Source organism: Heptranchias perlo, unplaced genomic scaffold (assembly GCF_035084215.1).
Source record: "Heptranchias perlo isolate sHepPer1 unplaced genomic scaffold, sHepPer1.hap1 HAP1_SCAFFOLD_55, whole genome shotgun sequence".
Taxonomy (NCBI): domain Eukaryota; kingdom Metazoa; phylum Chordata; class Chondrichthyes; order Hexanchiformes; family Hexanchidae; genus Heptranchias; species Heptranchias perlo.
This window is the reverse complement of record NW_027139570.1, coordinates 428,008-448,157: the sequence shown is the minus strand read 5'-3', so window position 1 is coordinate 448,157 and position 20,150 is coordinate 428,008. Positions and strand designations below refer to the sequence as shown.

General features: G+C 46.5%; 1 non-coding gene across 1 annotated transcript; it reads right to left on the bottom strand.

Moving 5' to 3' along the window:
- Positions 1-9,213: 9,213 nt before the first annotated feature.
- On the bottom strand, positions 9,214-9,285 carry trnag-ucc (transfer RNA glycine (anticodon UCC)). Its single transcript has one exon. It is a non-coding gene; the product is annotated as a tRNA-Gly (tRNA).
- Between the last annotated feature and the right edge of the window lie 10,865 nt (positions 9,286-20,150).

Here is a 20,150-nt window from a genome sequence, read left to right as displayed (position 1 = left end):
GGCCCTAAGCGCTGGAATTCCATCCCTAAATCTATACAACCTCTCCCTTTCCTCCTTTAAGATGCTCCTGACAACAGCCCTCTTTTCTCAGTTAACTGATCTCAACTGGTGCGGAACTGAGCCCTGGAAAGTTTATGAACAGAATAACTGAGACCTGGGAGTGAGTTACAGACTGGAATCTAATCGAGGGGCTCGGGTGGTTTATAAATGGAATAACGGATACCCGGGAGAGAGTTACAGGCTGGAATCTAATCGAGGTGTTCAGCGTGGGCTGGGGGAGGGGGGTGTTGTTATATATAGCATAACAGATACCCGTGAGTGAGTTACAGGATGGAATCGAATTGGACGAAGCGCAGGGGAGTTCTCTCAGGCCAAGTGGGTTCTGGAAGGCTATGAACACTCTCCCCTTTCATGAACTCTACCCACCCATTTTAATCTCCTCACGTAGCCCATGTACACTCTCCCCCATCATGATTTCTACCCATCCATTTAATCTCCTCCCACAGCCCATGAACACTCTCCGCCTTCATGCTCTTTACCAACCCATTTAATCTCCTCCCACACCCCATATATACTCTCACCTATCATGGACTCTACCCGCCCATATAATCACCTCCCACAGCCCATGTACAGTCTCCCCTATCATGGACTCTACTCACCCATTCAATCTCCTCCCACAGCCCATGTACACTCTCCCCTATCATGGACTCTAGCCACCCATTTAATCTCCTTCCACAGCCCATGTGCACTCTACAATTCTGATCTCCATATTATAAAAAATATAGAGAGGCACTGGTCAAGGTGCAAATAAGATTGACTAGGATGATACCACAACTGAGAGGTGATATGTATCAGGAAAGATTATGCAAGCTAGGGCACTTTTTTCTAGAAAAGAGAAGACTGAGTGGAAACTTGAGACAGGTCTTTAAGATTAGGAAAGCGTTTATTCGGGTAGAATTAGAGAACACGTTCCCACTTGCAGGGAGACTAGTGCTAGGGGCCACAAGTAGAAGATAGTCACTCATAAATCCAATCGGGAATTCAGGAGAAACTTCTTTACCCTGAGAGTAATTGGAATGTGGAACTCGCTACCATGAGGAGTTGTTGAGGTGACTAGCATAGATGGATTTAATGGGAATTTAGATAAACAAATGAGGGAGCAAGAAATAGGAGGATTTGCTGATAAGGTTAGATGAAATAAAGCGGGAGGAGGCTTGTATAGCGCATAAACACCGGCATGGACCTGTTAGGCCGAATGGCTTGTTTCTGTACTTTACATTCTAGGCAATACCCTATCATGGACTCTACCCACCCATTTAATTTCCTCTAACAGCCCATGTACACTCTCCCCTATCATGGACTCTACCCACCCATTTAATTGCCTCCCACAGCCCCTGTGCACTCTACACTATCATTGACACAACCCACCCATTTAGTCCCCTCTCTCACCCGATGTACACTACACCTAATCATGAACACTTCAAATTATCGCACAGCCCATCTACACTCTACCTATCATGGATTCTACCCACCTATTTAATGTCCTCCACAGCCCATATACACTCTAATTATCATGGATTCTACCCACCCATTTCCTCAACTCCCGCATACCACGTACATTCTATCTTATCATGGAATCTGCTCCACCCATTTAATCTCCTCCCACAGCCCCTGTACGCTCTCCCCTATCGTGTTATCTCCCCATCCATTTAACCTACTCCCACACTCCGTGTGCACTCCACCCAATCATGCATGCTACCCAGCCATTTAATCTCCTCCCACAGCCCATCTACACTCTTCCCCTAACTTGGATTCTGCCACCCATTTAATCACCTCCCAAAGCCGAGGCATTCTTTCCCCTATCATGGATTCTATCCACCCATTTAATTTCCTCCCTCACCCCATGTACACTACACGCAATCATGAACTCTACCCACATTTAACTTGTCCCACAGCCCATGTACACTCTACCATATCATGGATTCCACTACCCATTTACTCATCTCCAACATCCCATGTACACTCTCCCCTATCATGGATTCTACCAATCCAATTAATCTCCTCCCACAGCCGATGTACACTCTACCCCACCATGGATCCTACCCACCCATTTAATCTTCTCTTACAGTCCGCTTTTTAAGAAAGGAGATAGAGGGAAACCGGGGAATTATAGACCAGTTAGCCTAACATCTGTAGTGGGGAAAATGCTGGAGTCTATAATTGAGGATAGGGTGACTGTACACCTCGAGAATTTTCAGTTAATCAGAGAGAGCCAGCATGGATTTGTGAAAGGTAGGTCGTGCCTGACAAACCTGATTGAATTTTTTGAAGTACGGACTTGGTAAAGAAGTTGGCTGAGCGAAAGGCGACAGAGAGTAGGGAAAATGGGAAGGTACTCACATTGGCAGGATGTGACTGGAGTCCCTCAGGGATCTGTCGTGGGGCCTCAATTATTCACAATATTTATTAACGACTTAGATGAAGGCATATAAAGTCTCATATCTAAGTTTGCCGATGACACAAAGATTGGTGGCATTGTAGGCAATGTAGATGAAAACATAAAATTACAAAGCGATATTGATAGATTAGGTGAATGGGCAAAACTGTGGCAAATGGAATTCAATGTAGACAAATGTGAGGTCATCCACTTTGGATCAAAAAAGGATAGAACAGAGTACTTTCTAAATGTTAAAAAATTGAAAACAGTGGATGTCCAAAGGGACTTAGGGGTTCAGGTACATAGATCATTGAAGTGTCATGAACAGGTGCAGAAAATAATCAAGAAGGCTAATGGAATGCTGGCCTTTATATCTGGAGGACTGGAGTACAAGGGAGCAGAAGTTATGCTGCAGCTATAAAAAACCATGGTTAAACCGCACCTAGAGTACTGTGAGCAATTCTGGGCACCGCACATTCAGAAAGACATATTGGCCTTGGAGGGAGTGCAGCATAGGTTTACTTGAATGATACCCGGACTTCAAGGGTTAAGTTGCGAGGAGAGATTACACAAATTGTGGTTGTCGTCTCTAGAGTTTCGAAGGTTAAGGGGTGAACTGATCGAAGATTATAAGATATTAAAGGGAACAGATAGGGTGGATAGAGAGAAACTATTTCCACTGGTTGGGGATTCTAGGAGTAGGGGGCACAGTCGAAAAATTGGAGCCAGACCTTTCAGGAGCGAGATTAGAAAACATTTCTGCACACAAAGGGTTGTAGAAATTTGGAATTCTCTGCCGCAAACGGCAATTGATACTAGCTCAATTTCTAAATTTAATCTGAGATCGATAGCTTTTTGGCAACCAAAGGTATAAAGGGATATGGGCCAAAGGCAGTTATATGGAGTTAGATCACAGATCAGCCATGATCTCAACAAATGGCGGAGCCGGCACGAGGGGCTGAATGGCCTACTCCTGTTCCTATGTTCCTATGTAATCTAATTGAAACATATAAGATTCTGAGGAGGCTTGACAGGGTAGATGCTGAGAGGTTGCTTCCCCTGGCTGTGGAATCTAGAACTAGGGGGCATAGACCCATGATAATGGGTCAGCAATTTAGGACTGAGATGATGAGGAATTTCTTCACTCAGAGGGTCGTGCATATTTTGAATTCTCTACCCCATAGGGCTGTGGATGCTGAGTCATTGAATATATTCAAGACTGAGATGGATAGATTTTTGGACTCGAGGGGAATCAAGGGAGATGTGGATAGGGCGGGAAAGTGGAGTTGAGATTGAAGATCAGCCATGATCATATTGAATGGTGGAGCAGGCTCGAGGGGCCAAATGGCCTACTCCTGCTGTGATTTCTTATGCACTTTTGAGCAGAAGCAGGTCATTCATCCCCTCGAGCCTTAAACATAGGAACAAGAGGAGGACATTCACCCACTCGAGCCTGTTACACAGGAAGAGGAGGGGGCCATTCAGCCCTTAAAGCATATTGCACAGGAACAGGAGGAGGCCATTCACCCCCTCGAGCTTGCTACACAACAAGAGGAGGCCATTCAGCCATCAAAGTCTATTGCACAGGAACAGGAGGAGGCCATTCAGCCCATCGAGCTTGATAAACAGGAACAGGAGGAGGCCATTCAGCCTGTCGATCTTGTTACGCAATAACAGAAAGCCAATAAGCCGCTCAAGTCCGTTGCATTGCAACAGGAGGAGGCCATTCAGTCCCTCAAGGCTGTTACACAAGAACAGGATGAGGCCAATTAGCCCCTCAAGCCTGTTGGATAGAAACAGGAGGAGGATATTCTGACCCTCAAGGCTGTTACGCAGGAACAGTCGGCCAATCAGCCCCTCAATCCTATTACATAGGAACAGGAGGAGGCCGTTCAGCCCCTCAAGTCTTTTATGCAGGAACAGTAGGCCAATCAGCCCCTCAAGCCTATTAAATAGGAACAGGAGGAGGCCATTCAGCCCCTCAAGGCTGTTACACAGGAACAAGAGGAGGCAATTCAGCCCCTCAAGGCTGTTATACAGGAAGAGGAGGAGGCCATTCAGCCCTTCGAGGTTGTTACACAGGAAACAGAGGAGGCCATTTAGCCCCTCAAGGCTGTTACACAGAAAACGAAGGAGGCCATTCCACCCTCCAATTCTGTTAGACAGCAACAGGAGGCCAATCAGCACCTCAAGCCTGTTACATAGGAACAGGAGGAGACCATTCACCACATCAAGGCTCTTGCACAGAAACAGGAGCAGTCTACATTGACTCATTGATCCCAGTGACCAGGTGATCCCTCAATGCCCCACAGAGATCCCGCAGTGACCCAGTGATCAAACAATTTCACAGTGATCCCAAAATATCCCAGTGATCCCACAATGTCCCATTGATCCCACAGTCTCCCACAATGATCAGTGATCCCACTGTGTCCCAGTAATCCCACGGTGTCCCACAGTGATTCCACAATGACACAGTGATCCCACAGTGACCAAGTGATCCAACTGTGAACCCATAGTGTCCCCCAGTGATCCCACAATGACCCAGTGATCCCACAGTGAATTAATGATCCGACAGTGACCCAGTGATCACAGTGATCAATTGATCCCTCAATGTCCCAAAGAGATCGCACAGTGAGCCAATGACCCCACAGTGCTCCCAGTGATCCCACAATAACACAGACACAACTCACGTGAGCTCCATTGGATGCAATCTGTGGTGAAGGCCTTGGTCAGTCCTCTCTGGAGAGAAAGCTTTTTTTCCAAGGGTTCCTCCTCCTCCCAAAATTTCTCTTTCCACATCTTCATGTTACGGCATTTCCACAAAAAATACTCCACTGGAGAGAGAGAGAGAGAGAAATAAGGAATTGGTTAAAAACAAAGCAAGGGATTAAAAAGGCACAGCAAGAGCCCAGAGCTCCCTCACACTCACACTCACTCACATTCATTCCGTTCCACGGGCAATCTCTTAGCAAACACCATTGATATCATCCCCAGTTACAAAGCAGAGAATCTAAAGAGAAGAGAGGGATGTTGGGAGGGAGAGACTCGGGACAGACTGAAGAGCGCATGTTGTTTCACTCTTTCTCCAATACAAGTTTTCAGGGTTTTCTCTCGTGCTTTGCCACTCACTCATTCCCCCTAAAATGTGTCGGTCTGACTGTCTGTCCTGGTCAATATTTGCTGCAGGGTCCAAACTGCCCCGAGTTTCTTTTCTCTTCTGTTCCTGGAACAGGGAACAAAAAAGTGAACAAACTTTCCCTTTGCTCTTTTCTCTTATTTTAATTAGCAGTGGATAAAAATCCTGTAGTTTGTGGTCAACGTTCAGTTTGTGGTTTTTTCCAATGAGCCAAAGAGTTCAAACAAATTCATGTCATTTAAAAGAGCCAAAGCAAAGAACTTGAAAAAAACAAATAGACAGCAAGATCCCTCACTCAGTTACAGGGACAATCTCTCAGCAACATTCATTTACACAGAAACAAAGCCCAGTTTATAAAGGCGATAAATGTAAAGAATGAGATGCAATCTTTGTGGACATAACAACTTGTAATGTTACACATTACAGCAACTACTACAACAACAACTTGTGTATATATATATATTTACACATTACCACTACTACATGGCCCAGATAAGGATTGGGGGAGGGGGAAGATCTGAGAGGGAAATGGGATCGACCTTTCAAAGAGCCAGAGCAGGCACGGTATGCCGAATGGCCTCCTCCTGTGCTGTACCCACTATGATACTAGGAACAACAACTTCAAAGTCTGGGACAGGGATCAAAATAGCCGCCTCGACGGCAGCCATCTTACTGAGGTGCAAGCTGGATATCATACTTGGGGGCAAGATGGCCATCTTATTGGGGTCAAGGTGATCATGTTAGACCAAAGGCTGCACTGAAGATTAAACAAAATAGCTGCCCTGAAGATTAAACTAAATGGCTGCCATGAACCTGAAACGAAATGGCCACCAGTGAGGCAGCCATCTTGCTGACGGTTCGGATGGCCATCTGACTGAGGGACAAGGTGGGCATCTTAAAAAAAATGGCGGCCATGAAGTTTAATCAAAATAGCCGCATTGAACCGGAAGCAAAATTGGCATCAGGAAGGGTGAGGGGCAAGGTGGAGCTTGTTGTGGTGAGAGAGACGGAGGGGGTGCATTTGCTGTTCCTGTTAAATTACTGTTGCACTATAGTTAAAGATACAAACTGAGTGAGACTGGGACTAACTGGTGTTTAACGCAAAGACAGCAGTGCAGTGAGGGAATTAAACACCAAAACGTGAACTCCTGAAAAAACGGGATTAACATTTGATTATTTGTCCGTAATGGTTAAGGAGAAGGAGAGACCAAAAAACCGACAAGGGGATATAGACTGGCTGGGTGAGTGGGCGGAGATTTGGCAGATGCAATACAATATTGGAAAATGTGAGGTTATGCACTTTGGCAGGAAAAATCAGAGAGCAAGTTATTATCTTAATGGCAAGAAACCGGAAGGTACTGCAGTACAAAGGGATCTGGGGGTCCTAGTGCAAGAAAATCAAAAAGTTAGCATGCAGGTGCAGCAGGTGATCAAGAAGGCCAACGGATTGATGGCTTTTATTGCTGGGGGGATAGAATATAAAAACAGGGAGGTATTGCTGCAATTATATAAGGTATTGGTGAGACCACACCTGGAATACTGCATACAGTTTTGGTCTACATACTTAAGAAAAGACATACTTGCTCTTGAGGCAGTACAAAGAAGGTTCACTCGGTTAATCCCGGGGATGAGGGGGCGGACATATGAGGAGAGATTGAGTCGATTGGGACTCTACTCATTGGAGTTCAGAAGAATGAGAGGCGATCTTGTTGAAACATATAAGATTGTGAAGGGGCTTGATCGGGTGGATGCGGTAAGGATGTTCCCGAGGATGGGTGAATCTAGAACTAGGGGGCATAATCTTTGAATAAGGGGCTGCTCTTTCAAGACTGAGATGAGGCGAAACTTCTTCACTCAGAGTGAAGTAGGTCTGTGAAATTTGCTGCCCCAGGAAGCTGTGGAAGCTGCATCATTAAATAAATTTAAAACAGAAATAGACAGTTTCCGAGAAGTAAAGGGAATTAGGGGTTACGGGGTGCGGGCAGGAAATTGGACATGAATTTATATTTGAGGATAGGATCAGATCAGCCATGATCTTATTGAATGGCGGAGCAGGCTCGAGGGGCCGATTGGCCTACTCCTGCTCCTATTTCTTATGTTCATATGTCCTTATTAAAAGAACAGCCGCCCGAGCTTGAGGAAACAGCGAGAGCTCTGTCTGTCTGACTGACTGATTGAAGGCTCATTTGCTTGAAAGTGAGTGCGGTTTGACGTGTTGTTACTCAAAGGCACTCCCTGCTGGTGAGCAGAGGCAAATGCTCGAGCAAAACAGCCGTATTCGGGCAGACTCAAAAAGCTTCATGGTTGAAGAAAGGAAAGGAGGTCTCCTGTGTCTCAGCGCCAACATGTTAAGCTGTAGGCTGTCTGTAAAGTAAAGAAAACGACCTTGAGCTAATTTCTGCTTACTCCAAAAGCACGTTCGCTAGTTCCAACCAGAAAGCTGAGGATGACTTTTATCTGTTAATTGTATGACAGTCCTCCGCTGTACCAATTGACCGATCGAAGGGAAGCAGCAAAGATTACTCTCTTTGGTAAATGTTCACTGTGCGCCTTATGAAAATCCCGGACTCGTGGAGTCACGTGTGCATGATCGAGACTGACTCGTATCCTGCTCATACCGCAGCACTGTGGGAGTGTGAGCTGTTACTTTCTCTGCATACACTAGGCCAGTGGAGCAGTGGATATCGTGTCGAATGACAAATCAGATGATTGTCTGGTCAACTCCAAACTGACTGGATTGTTTTTGCAAACTGACCATTATTTATGACTTTCAATAGCTTGCAAACTAACCTAATTGGCAATGCTGCCTGGCAGTCTTAACAGTAGGTCTGTTCTTAACACAGCAGGGAGTGCATTAGTTTTATTAACTTTGTAAATCCTGAGTTCAATCCACAGAAAAGATATCAGGACCTGTGAAGCTTTTTTCCATGTCTCGCTTCATCTTTCCATCTTTCTAAACACCAAAATCAAAAACTTTTGCTGACTGCAGCACACCAAAAGATTTGCTGCTCTTTGATCTCTATTTATCGAAGCTGAGGATTGACGTGGGTTCTGGATTTGCTGAAAACTGACACCATTTTTGTTTCGGGACAATTCCCCAAGGTAAAAAAGTGAGTGGAGAATGCGGGCATCGATCCCGCTACTTCTCGCATGCTAAGCGAGCGCTCTACCATTTGAGCTAATTCCCCTCCTTAGCGAATCCACTTGCCCTTCACAATAGTCGCTTCACACTCGCCTCCAAACAGCGCCACGAATTGCCACCTCCCTGAATTTTTTCAATGCTTTGCTCCAATCCGTGGACTCTCATTCTTCTAAACTCCACCGAATATTGGCCAATTTTACACAATATTTCCTCATACTACAATTGCCGCAAGACCTCCTTACTCTTATATTCCAACACCCTTACAATAAAGGCGAACATATCATGTCCCTTCCTCACTCTCATTGGACCCGTGGTAACTCAGTATTTCCAGCATGATTTTCCTCTTTTCCTTCTTTCGGGAAAAGAAATGAAGGTTGAAAACATTTTACTATAATTACACCCGATTATGTTTTGGAAACAATATACAACTGAACTGCATCAAATTCGATTGTGAACTTCAGAGTTCCTGATGGAAATAAACTAATAAGAACACTTAACTGCGATCGCCGGGAATCGAACCCGGGTCAACTGCTTGGAAGGCAGCTATGCTCACCACTATACCACCATCGCTGAAAATAATCGATAATAAAATAGTTCCCAAACATCAGACCCTGAACAGACACTGCAGGCTGTTGGATTTTGTTCTTCATTTTCACTGGTTTCTGACGGATCCTTTCTCGCTCTGTTGCAGTTCCTGTTTCCGCCCAGTCGATTTCGCCAACCCCCAATCAATGGAAATTCCACACCAGCCAGTAATTCTTCACCTGATATCGGACTGAAGAGACAGTCGATACCTGCAATACTTGACCAGCTGGAAATACATTTTACCACAGCTCACATCAGACATTGAGTAAAGTTAAATAATTCCATTAAATCATTACAGAGACCTGACCACCAACTGGGCAGGAATGGCAGCTTAATATTCAAGTCTATAAGATCTTTGGAAAGGACAGGTAAATAGGGAAAGGAGGAGGAGCAGCAATATTACTAACGGACAATATTACAGCAGTTCAAAGATAGAATATCAGTGAGGGCGAGGGGGCAGTGTAAACACTCTGAGAGAGACCCATCACAAGTGCCCCCACTATACTCCTCCAGAAGGTAGAAGAAGGGCGAGTGCGGGAGGATTTCTTCATTCTTTGTGAAAGTGTTTGTGAGATTGTGGAAATGTCTGGAAGAGGAAAAACCGGCGGTAAAGCTCGGTCCAAGGCCAAGTCTCGCTCATCCCTGGGCGGACTGCAGTTCCCTGTTACCCGTGTTCACAGGCTCCTGCGAAAGGGGAACTATGGTGAACGTGTGGGTGCCGGAGCCCCGGTCTATCTGGCTGCTGTGCATCGAGTATCTGACGGCTGAAATCCTCGACCTGGCCGGTAACGCGGCCCGGGACAAACAAGAAGATCCGCATCATCCCCAGACACCTGCAGCTGGCCATCCGCAACGACGAGGAGCTCAACAAGCTGCTGGGACGGGTGACCATCGCTCAGGGTGTTGTCTGATATCCAGGCCGTGCTGCTGCCGAAGAAAACCAGCATTGTGAGCTCCAAGAGCAAGTAAACCGGCCAAGGCTTAATCTGATAACCCAAAGGACAGGACCAACCTGATTGAAATCTTTGAAGAAGGAACAGAAAGTGCAGACAAGTTTAATGCAGTAGATGTGATATATTTGGATTTTCCGAAGGCCTTCTATAATGTACCACATTGTAGATTCAAGGCTAAGTTCAGAGCACGTGGAGTCAGGGTCAGGTGGCAGAATGGATCGTAAGTTGGCTACAAAACTGAAAGCCGAGAATAGAGGTTAACGGTCGCTACTCAGACTGTCAAAACGTGGGAAGTGGAGTTCCAGTTGCTGGGACCACTGTTCTTCACAATTTACATTAACGATTTGGATTCTGGAATCGGAAGTACAATTCCAAAATTTGTGGACGACACCAAATTGGGGGATTTAGTTAATACAAAGGAAAAATGCATCAAAATGCAAGAGGGAATTAATAAACTTGCAGAATGAAGAATCAGGAGGTCACACACTGCTTGGATAATAAGAGTCTAAACGGGATAGAGGAGCAAAGGGATCTAGTGGTACAGATACACAAATTACTAAAAGTAGCGACCCAGGTTAATCAGGTCATAAAAAGACAAATCAAACACTAGGATTCATTTCTAGAGGGATAGAGTTGAAAAGCAAAGAAGTTATGTTAAACTTGTATAGAACCTTGTTTAGACCAGACTTGGAATACTGTGAACAGGTCTCGTCTCCATATTATAGACATAGGGGCATTGGAGAAGGTGCAGACAAGATTCACAAGGATGATACCAGAAATGAGAGGATATTCTGATCAGGAAAGACTGAACAGACTGGGTCTCGCTTCACTGGAAAAGAGAAGGCTGAGGGTTGATCTGATCGAGGTTTTTAAGATAATGATAGGGTTTGTTAGGATAGATGTGGAGAAAATGTTTCCACTTGTGGGGAGTCCAAAACTTCAGGTAATAAACATAAAATAGTCGCTAATAAATCAAATAGGGAATTCAGGAGAAATTGCTTTACCCAGAGAGTGGTTAGAATGTGGAACTTGCAACTACGAGGAGCAGCTGAGGCAAATAACATAGAGGCATTTAAGGGGAAGATAGATCAGCACATGAGGGAGAAAGGAATAGAAGGATATGCCGATAGGGTTAGATGAAGTAAGGAAGGAGGAGGCTCATGAGCAGCATAAACGCCGGCATAGACTAGTTGGGCCGAATGGCCTGTTTCTGTGCTGTAGTTTCAATGTAACTCGATGTAAAGGCTCTTTTCAGAGCCGCCCTCTGTATCTGTGAAAGGGCTGGTTACTGTCTGAAGGGAGACCCTGATATCATGCTCCCAGTGTGGCTTTGAGCTGCTCTTGTCTGGTTGTGGACGAGATGAGGTATTAATGGGACTGGAGTCGGGGCAGTGACCACAGTCCGGTACTTTAAACGGTGACTTATAGACCCCAGCCCACACATCACCAGATTTTATGCATTTATTTAAACTACTTCCCATGCTGGGCTCGTAAAGAATCACCAGAACTGCTCGACTAACCTTTCTACATCTGTGGAATTCAGCGCTTCGCTCCGTTTCTGTCCTATTTTGTTGGATTATTTACATAACGCATCAAACTCACTGGGGAATCACTGAACTGTAAAACTGTACAGAAACAACTAACAGTGAATTGCCTGGTGCCCAGGAGATCAGGAACATGACTCGCCTTTCGCCCTGTTAACGAGTAAACCGTGTTTAGAGTCCACCGACCCGCTTTGGTTCCATATGGGGGATTAAACAGAGAAATCGGGAGGGGAGGAGACAGTCAGAGTGACAGAGCGGAGAGCGGCCTCTGATCTTCCAGCTCCATCTCCAGTTCTCTCCATCCGACAGTTTCAAACCGTTTATCGATAATAGAACCGAACCTCAGCGCTCCGCACAAACCCTGACAGACCCGGGCTTCATATTCAAGGGTTCCCAAAACCCGAAGCTTTCAAATAAGCCCCGTTACAATTAGAAATCGTTAATATTCCTGCCTAAATTCAGTCCATTCAATAACAAGTCAACTCCGCTCATCCATTTCAGTCTGTTTCCCTGTTCTATCTCCCCACACATCCCCTCCCAGACGGGTTCAGCGTTTTACAATCACCTTATTCCAGCTTATTTGGAGAATCTCATGTGTTGTGGTTTGAGTTATGACGCGGAGTTTCTCCGCCAGTGTTACCGTCTCACAGAGACTCTCGCCCTGAATCTGTGAAAAAATTATGACCATGAACTGGGACTGGAGCTGAACACATCCCCAGTTACAGTGAGGCCCGGCCCGGACATCTCATTCTCTCTATTTTATATCAGACAGTATCCCACTTTCATGTCCAGCAACAGAGAGAGAGAGAGACAGTATCAGTCTTACACTTCCTATCTGTGTCCAAATCACGCTCAATAGCAGTATCCGCCTTCATATACAGCACCAGAGAGAGAGAGGGAGGCAGACACGGTGAGAGAGACAGAGAGCGGTGAGACACAGTGACAGACAGACGTTAACAGTATTAGTTCCAGACTGACCGGTAAAGTGCCGTTTTATCCAGAAAGATCGCGTTGGAGAGACAGAAGATGCAATCTCATCTCTCACTGATATTGTACAAGGGTCAGAAACACTATTAATCCCACACTCAGGGACAGTACAGAGAGGGACAGAAATAATGGGTCACATTTAACCCTCTAATGCCTGTTGTACGATCTGCAGTTTTACAGCTCAGGGCTGTTCGATATTACTCTCAGTGACCTACAGTTTCACTCCGGTTAAATTAATCTGCGACTGTTGCTGCCTGATATTAACCCGACACGGTCCCAGCAAATACACCGACTCCCACTTTCCTCCCATGTTTCTCCAGGATTGGTTTGCGAAATCATCTCTCAGTCACACATTATAGGGGCCATTAATGAAGAGAATCCATTGGCTGATTTCACAGCCGCTCACTTTATCTCTGAAAGGCTCTTTACCATCAAAAGACCCCGAGAGAAACAGCAGGGATGGAAACATCTAGTTTAATAGTTGGAGATTGTAAAGTCAGTCTGGATTCCAGCGTGAGGCACTGGTGGAATCCCATCTGTTTTCCATTCTGGTGCCTGTTCCTGCACTGCCTGTGGACCCCATTCCCTCTGACCTTTCCCCCAGCCCCACTTCCTTTGCTCAGACTCGGAAAAAATCCAATTGGGGAAAGTTTCCATCGATTTTTGGATTGGGAATTGTGGGCGCCATTCCCTCAGTGAGCGGAAGAAGATGGTTTAAAACAGCCGGGAATGGAGAGATCACGGCCCCCCGGGGGAAGGGAGCAAAGAGCAGCCTCGTTACAGCAGCTCATCGCTTCGGGACCGTGTCCGCAGATGGGCTCAGAGATTGGCATTGGGTCCGGGGGAAGTTCAGGCGGAGTCCGGGGGCTGTTTGTAAGAGGCGGAGTGGATCAGGAACTGGTCCAGGAACATGGAGTGAGAGGGGGGAAGGGAGAGGTCATTCTCGGGCTGTGTGTGGACAGGGTGTGTCCAAGGGAAGGGAGAGAGAATGGGAAGAACCTGCTATTAAAATCATTGCTGCTTTCTCTACCCAAACCAGTAATGAATGGCCCTGGTTTAGTTCCAGCCTCACCCTATTTATTGTGATTGGACAGTGAAGAGTGGAAACAGAGCCGGACAGTAAGGATGTGGGGAGTTATACAAAGAGCATCTATTGCAGGCATCAGGTGAGAAATGTGAAGGTCACATTTTAAACCGCGGCTGTTTGGTTTCGGTTGAACGGTTAGTCCCATGGGAGAGGAGATTAGAAACCTGACCAGTACAAAGGTCCCTGCCCCATCGGGTAGTCCCATTCATGGATCAGTGCAGGGGTTGGGCCGTGTCTGGATGTCATTAAATTGTTGTAAAACAGCCCAACACACCTGGTATGCAGAAGCTGAGTGCTGCAGTACTGCAGTAGAGTCAGACACTGACACTGTTTGTATCACTGGATTTCATTTGTGGATATTCAAAATGATCATGAACAGAGATATTAAACTGATCACTTCTGTATTTTCTACCTCACATGTTCCTGAGTAACAAGAGATAATTTTCTTTCTACAGGCAAACCCTTGAACGATCCAGAATAAATGTGATGCTTCCTCCACCCGAGGCAGAAGGAACAGTACAGCCAGCTCCTTCTCACACCCAGTAAGTATATTATCACTCACAGAGCACAGAGACACAGACAGGTCATCAGTTCCACAGTCTCAGACAGCAGAAGTAGTCAGTCCCACACTGATCACAATTTCCAGAGACACATTTTCAATCCAACAGTCAAGCAGAGTAGGTGAGGCAGACACTGTTCCATTTCCCCCTAACTCAGTCCCGCTGACAGGAAGATACAAAAATCCCAGTCCAAAATCACACTCTCAGAGTGAAAGGCACTGTGTCAATCTCACAATAGAGCAACATTAGCTACGAATTAAATACCAGATAGAAATCACACATGGTACCCGATTCAAAGGTACAGAATGAATCCCAATAATGTACCCCGAGATTCAAACTGAATACTGGCCCAGAACTCTCACACACATGACTTTAATACATGCAATATCCATTCGAAATGTGTATCATATGACACAAATTGCACAAAAGTCCAAAACTCAGGTAGAGTATCAGAGTGAGAAATATTGAAAGATAGTAAACCAGAGAAAGAAATTAGATATCTGTTCAGAATGTACTCGTAGAATGAGATTTAAAGATAGAGTATCAATTCTTTTAGTGCAGACTGAGATATACATTATATACCAGTCCAAAAATCTCATACACAAAGAGCAGGACAAATCCAATCCGGCCAATTACCGCCCGATCAGTCTGCTCTCAATCATCAGCAAAGTGATGGAAGGTGTCGTCGACAGTGCTATCAAGTGGCACTTACTCACCAATAACCTGCTCACCGATGCTCAGTTTGGGTTCCGCCAGGACCACTCGGCCCCAGACCACATTACAGCCTTGGTCCAAACATGGACAAAAGAGCTGAAATCCAGAGGTGAGGTGAGAGTGACTGCCCTTGACATCAAGGCAGCATTTGACCGAGTGTGGCACCAAGGAACCCGAGTAAAATTGAAGTCAATGGGAGTCAGGGGAAAAACTCTCCAGTGGCTGGTGTCATACCTCGCACAAAGGAAGATGGTAGTGGTTGTTGGAGGCCAATCACCTCAGCCCCAGGACATTGCTGCAGGAGTTCCTCAGGGCAGTGTCCTCGGCCCAACCATCTTCAGCTGCTTCATCAATGACCTTCCCTCCATCATAAGGTCAGAAATGGGGATGTTCGCTGAAGATTGCACAGTGTTCAGTTCCCGTCGCAACCCCTCAAATAATGAAGCAGTCCGAGCCCGCATGCAGCAAGACCTGGACAACATCCAGGCTTGGGCTCATAAGTGGCAAGTAACATTCGCGCCAGATAAGTGCCAGGCAATGACCATCTCCAACAAGACAGAGTCTAACCACCTCTCCTTGAAATTCAACGGCATTACCATCGCCGAATCCCCCACCATCAACATCCTGGGGGTCACCATTGACCAGAAACTTAACTGGACCAGCCATATAAATACTATGGCTACGAGAGCAGGTCAGAGGCTGGGTATTCTGCGTCGAGTGACTCACCTCCTGACTCCCCAAAGCCATTCCACCATCTACAAGGCACAAGTCAGGAGTGTGATGGAATACTCTCCACTTGCTTGGATGAGTGCATCTCCAAAACACTCAAGAAGCTCGACACCATCCAAGATAAAGCAACCCGCTTGATTGGCACCCCATCCACCACCCTAAACATTCACTCCCTTCACCATCGGCGCACTGTGGCTGCAGTGTGTACCATCCACAGGATGCACTGCAGCAACTCGCCAAGGCTTCTTCAACAGCACCTCCCAAACCCACGACCTCTACCACCTAGAAGGACAAGAGCAGCAGGCACATTGGAACAACACCACCTGCACGTTCCCCTCCAAGTCACACACCATCCCGACTTGGAAATATATCGCCGTTCCTTCATCGTCGCTGGGTCAAAATCCTGAAACTCCCAAACGAATAGCACTGTGGGAGTGAGAACTTTCACCACACGGACTGCAGCGGTTCAAGAAGGCGGCTCACCACCACTTTCTCAAGGGCAATTAGTGATGGGCAATAAATGCTGGCCTTTCCAGCGACGCCCACATCCCACGAACGAATACAAAAAAAATAATTCACAGTCCGCCTTTTATTTAATAAACATTCCCAAGTGGTTTCACGGTGAAGTAAAAGGAGTGAGAAGATATCAGGAGGACTGGTGAAAACCTTGGTCAAAGAGTGGGATTAAGGAGGGTGTAAAAGGAGGAGAAGTAAATGGAGTGTCGGAGGGGATAAGATTGGTTTTCAAGTGTAGAATTTCGATGTCTGAAGGATAAAAATGGACCCTAAGCGAAAGAAGGAGATATTAGGAGGGATGACAAAAGCTTGAAGCAAGAAATAGGTTTCATGAAAAGTCTGAAAGAAGGAAAGAACTTGCCTTCATATAGCGCCTTTCAAGGCCTCAGGACATCCCAAAACAGGCAATGAAGAACATTGTGAAGTGTAGTCACTGTAGTAATGTAGGAAACGTGACAGCCAATTGGCACCCAGCAACATCCCACATACTGCAATGAGATAAATGGCCAGAAAATCAGCTACAGTAATGTTGGTTGAGGGATAAATATTTGCCAGGACACCGGAAAGAACTCCCCTGCACATTTTCGAATAATGCTATGGGAACTTTTACATCGACCTGAGAGGGTAGATGGGCCCTCGATTTAACGTATCCTACTGTTGGCACCTCCGACAGTACAGCGCTCCCACAGTACTGCCCCACCAACAGTACCGAGCTCCCGCAGCACTGACCATCCAACACAGTGCCTCTCCCTCAGTACTGACCACCCGACAGTGCAACACTTCCTCAGTACTGACTCTCCGACAGTGCAAAACTCCCTCAGTACTGAGCCTCCGATAGTGTAGCACTAACTCAGTACTAACCCTCCGACAGTGCAGCACTCCTTCAGTACTAACCCTCCGACAGTGCAGCACTCCCTCAGTACTAACCCTCCGACAGTGTAGCACTCCCTCAGTACTGATCCTCAACAGTACTGAGCTCCCGCAGCTCTGACCATCCAACAGAGTGCCAGTCCCTCAGTACTGACTCTCCGACAGTGCAGCACTTCCTTAGTACTTACTATCCGACAGTGCAGCACTCCCTCAGTACTGACCCTCCGACAGTGCAGTACTTCCTTCGTACTGACTCTCCGACAGTGCAGCACTCCCTCAGTACTGACCCTCCGACAGTGTAACACTCCCTCAGTACTGACTCTCCCCACAGTTCAAAACTCCCACATTACTGACCCTCCGACAATGCAGCACTCCCTCAGTCCTGACCATCCGACATTGCAACATTCCCTCGGTACTGACCGCCCGACAATGCAGCACTCCTTCAGTACTGAGCCTCTGACATTATTACACTCCCTCAGTCGTGACTTTCCGACAGTGCACCACTACCTCACTACTAACCTGTACTGGTGGCCCCTCAGTACTGCACTGCAGTGTCAGCCTGGATTATGTGTTCAAGCCTCTGGAATTGGACTTCAATGCACAGCTTTCTAACTCACAGATAAGACTGCTACCAATGATCCACGTCTGACACCTGAAAGGAGGAGAGGGAGATGGAGGGGCTTCTGGAGGGCATTCAGTAGCGTGGCCATGGCTGAAGGCACGGCTGTCAAAAATAGGACAAATGGACTGCGGATGCACAAGTGGCCAGAGGTGGAGGAGTAGAATGTTTGGGAGGGGCTGTCGGACTGGGGAGTTTACAGAGATAGGGAGGGTTGAGACTCTGATTCAATTAAGTGTAAGAAAGAATAAAAATAAATTACAGGCTTTGGAGACTGGAATCAAAAGAAGGTCAGTAAGGGCTTCGGTGGTTGGTGAGCAACAAAAAGCCAGGGATGGGGATGGAATCCCTGGCAAGGATGTGGAGATTTTGGGGCCAAATATCATGACTTCCCAATTTTTAACTGGAGGAACTGGGGGCTCATTTAAAACAGAATGTGGGTCTGACAGCACAAAGACATTGGAAGGGTCAAGAGAGGCGGTGGATTTGTCAGCGTCCATCTGAAAGCTGGTCCATGTCTGTGGACTGTGTCACCAAAGGGCAGCATGTAGGTGAGGAAGAGGAGGGAGCCAAGGATTATACCTTTAGAAACATCAGAGAAAACGGTGATAGGGTGGGAAGAGAAGCTTCTCCTGGCTCTGATCAAATAAGAACATCAGAACATAAGAAATAGGAGCAGGAGTAGGCGAATCGGCCCCTCGAGCCTGTTCCGCCATTCAATAAGATCATGGCTGATCTGATCCTCACCTCAAATCTAAATTCATGTCCAATTTCCTGCCCACTCCCCGTAACCCCTAATTCCCTTTACTTCTAGGAAACTGTCTATTTCTGTTTTTAATTTGTTTAATGATGTAGCTTGCACATCTTCCTCGGGCAGCAAATTCCACAGACAGAGGTGAGTGGAACCAAGTGAGGGAAGTCCCACCAAAAGACGCCAGTGTCTGATGAATGAAAAGGCGACGGGTGAGTTGTCTGTCGGTATGGAGACGGGGAGGGGTGGTCCATGGAGAGTTTTAAATCCAAGGATGAGGATTTCAAATTTAAGGGATATGGAACTGGGAGCCAGTGAGGGTCAGTGAGTCCGAGCAGTTCCTGGTGCTGGTTGGACACAGACTACAGAGTTTTGGACGAGCTCTCGTTTATGGAAGGTGGATGTTGGGTGGCCGGCCAGGAGTGCATTGGAGGAATGGAGTCTGGAGGGGACAGAGGCATTGATGAGGGTTTCAATGGCAATGGGCTGAGGAAGGAATGCAGGCGGGTGAGGGAATCACGGGGCCTTTGCGATGTAGGTCAAATCAGGTCATGAGCTCAGCTCGGTGTTACACGGGACCAGTGTTACTGGAGCCGTTAACCAATGTAGAATAAACGGATAAACTTCTGCAGTAAAATAGCGGAGAGAGGAATGTCAATGGGACACGTTCAGTGTCCGTCCCCAAATATCACCACAGTCATTTCTAGGCTGCAATCCTCAACCTGCCCTTTAACTGTCCTCGTGTCAGAGACCCACAATTCATATTTTAACTGGGAAACTGCAGGAACAGAGTGAAACGGGTCTGCTTGTGTCCCTGGATTCAGTTTACACTGCGGAGAAATCGGTAACATTGATAAATGAATCACCAGGAGTGAACTTGGTCAACAAAATTATACAAAAACTGTGAATGGACCAGCTCATTATTATTGGATCAGTCCTGTATGAGAACAGATTTAAACTTTATTCCTGAGAGAGGTTTGATTAAGATAATAACCTGGACTTTGAGATCTGTTTATTCACCACATTATATACATCGGAGTCAAAGCTGCTGATGTAATGTATTTGTTAAAGGCACTGTTACGAATAGCAATGGTGAGGAGCATAACCTTGTCAGTGGAGACTTATCCCCTGTATAAATCAGGGCTTGTTGGCATCATTCTGGGTTGACTGCGGGATCACCGGGGACAATCTGTTGGCTACTTGCCGCCATCTGACCAAGTTGGCGGCGGCGCGGCCGCCTTTTTTCCAAAAGGTTGGCCGCACCGTCCTCCATTTTGTCCAAGTTGGAGGCCAAGCTGACTTCCATTTTGTGCAAGTTGGAGGCCAAGCTGGATTCTATTTTGGCATGGAAGCCGCGCCAGCGGCCTTTCTTTCCAAAGTGGTGGAAGCGCTCGCCCCCATTTTGTCCGGGACGGACTCCCCTAGGCCTCCATTTGGTCCAAGCCCGGCTGCCGCACCTGCAGCCATGCTGCCCCTGTGCAAATACACTTCCAAATATATAAACACATCATAAATATACA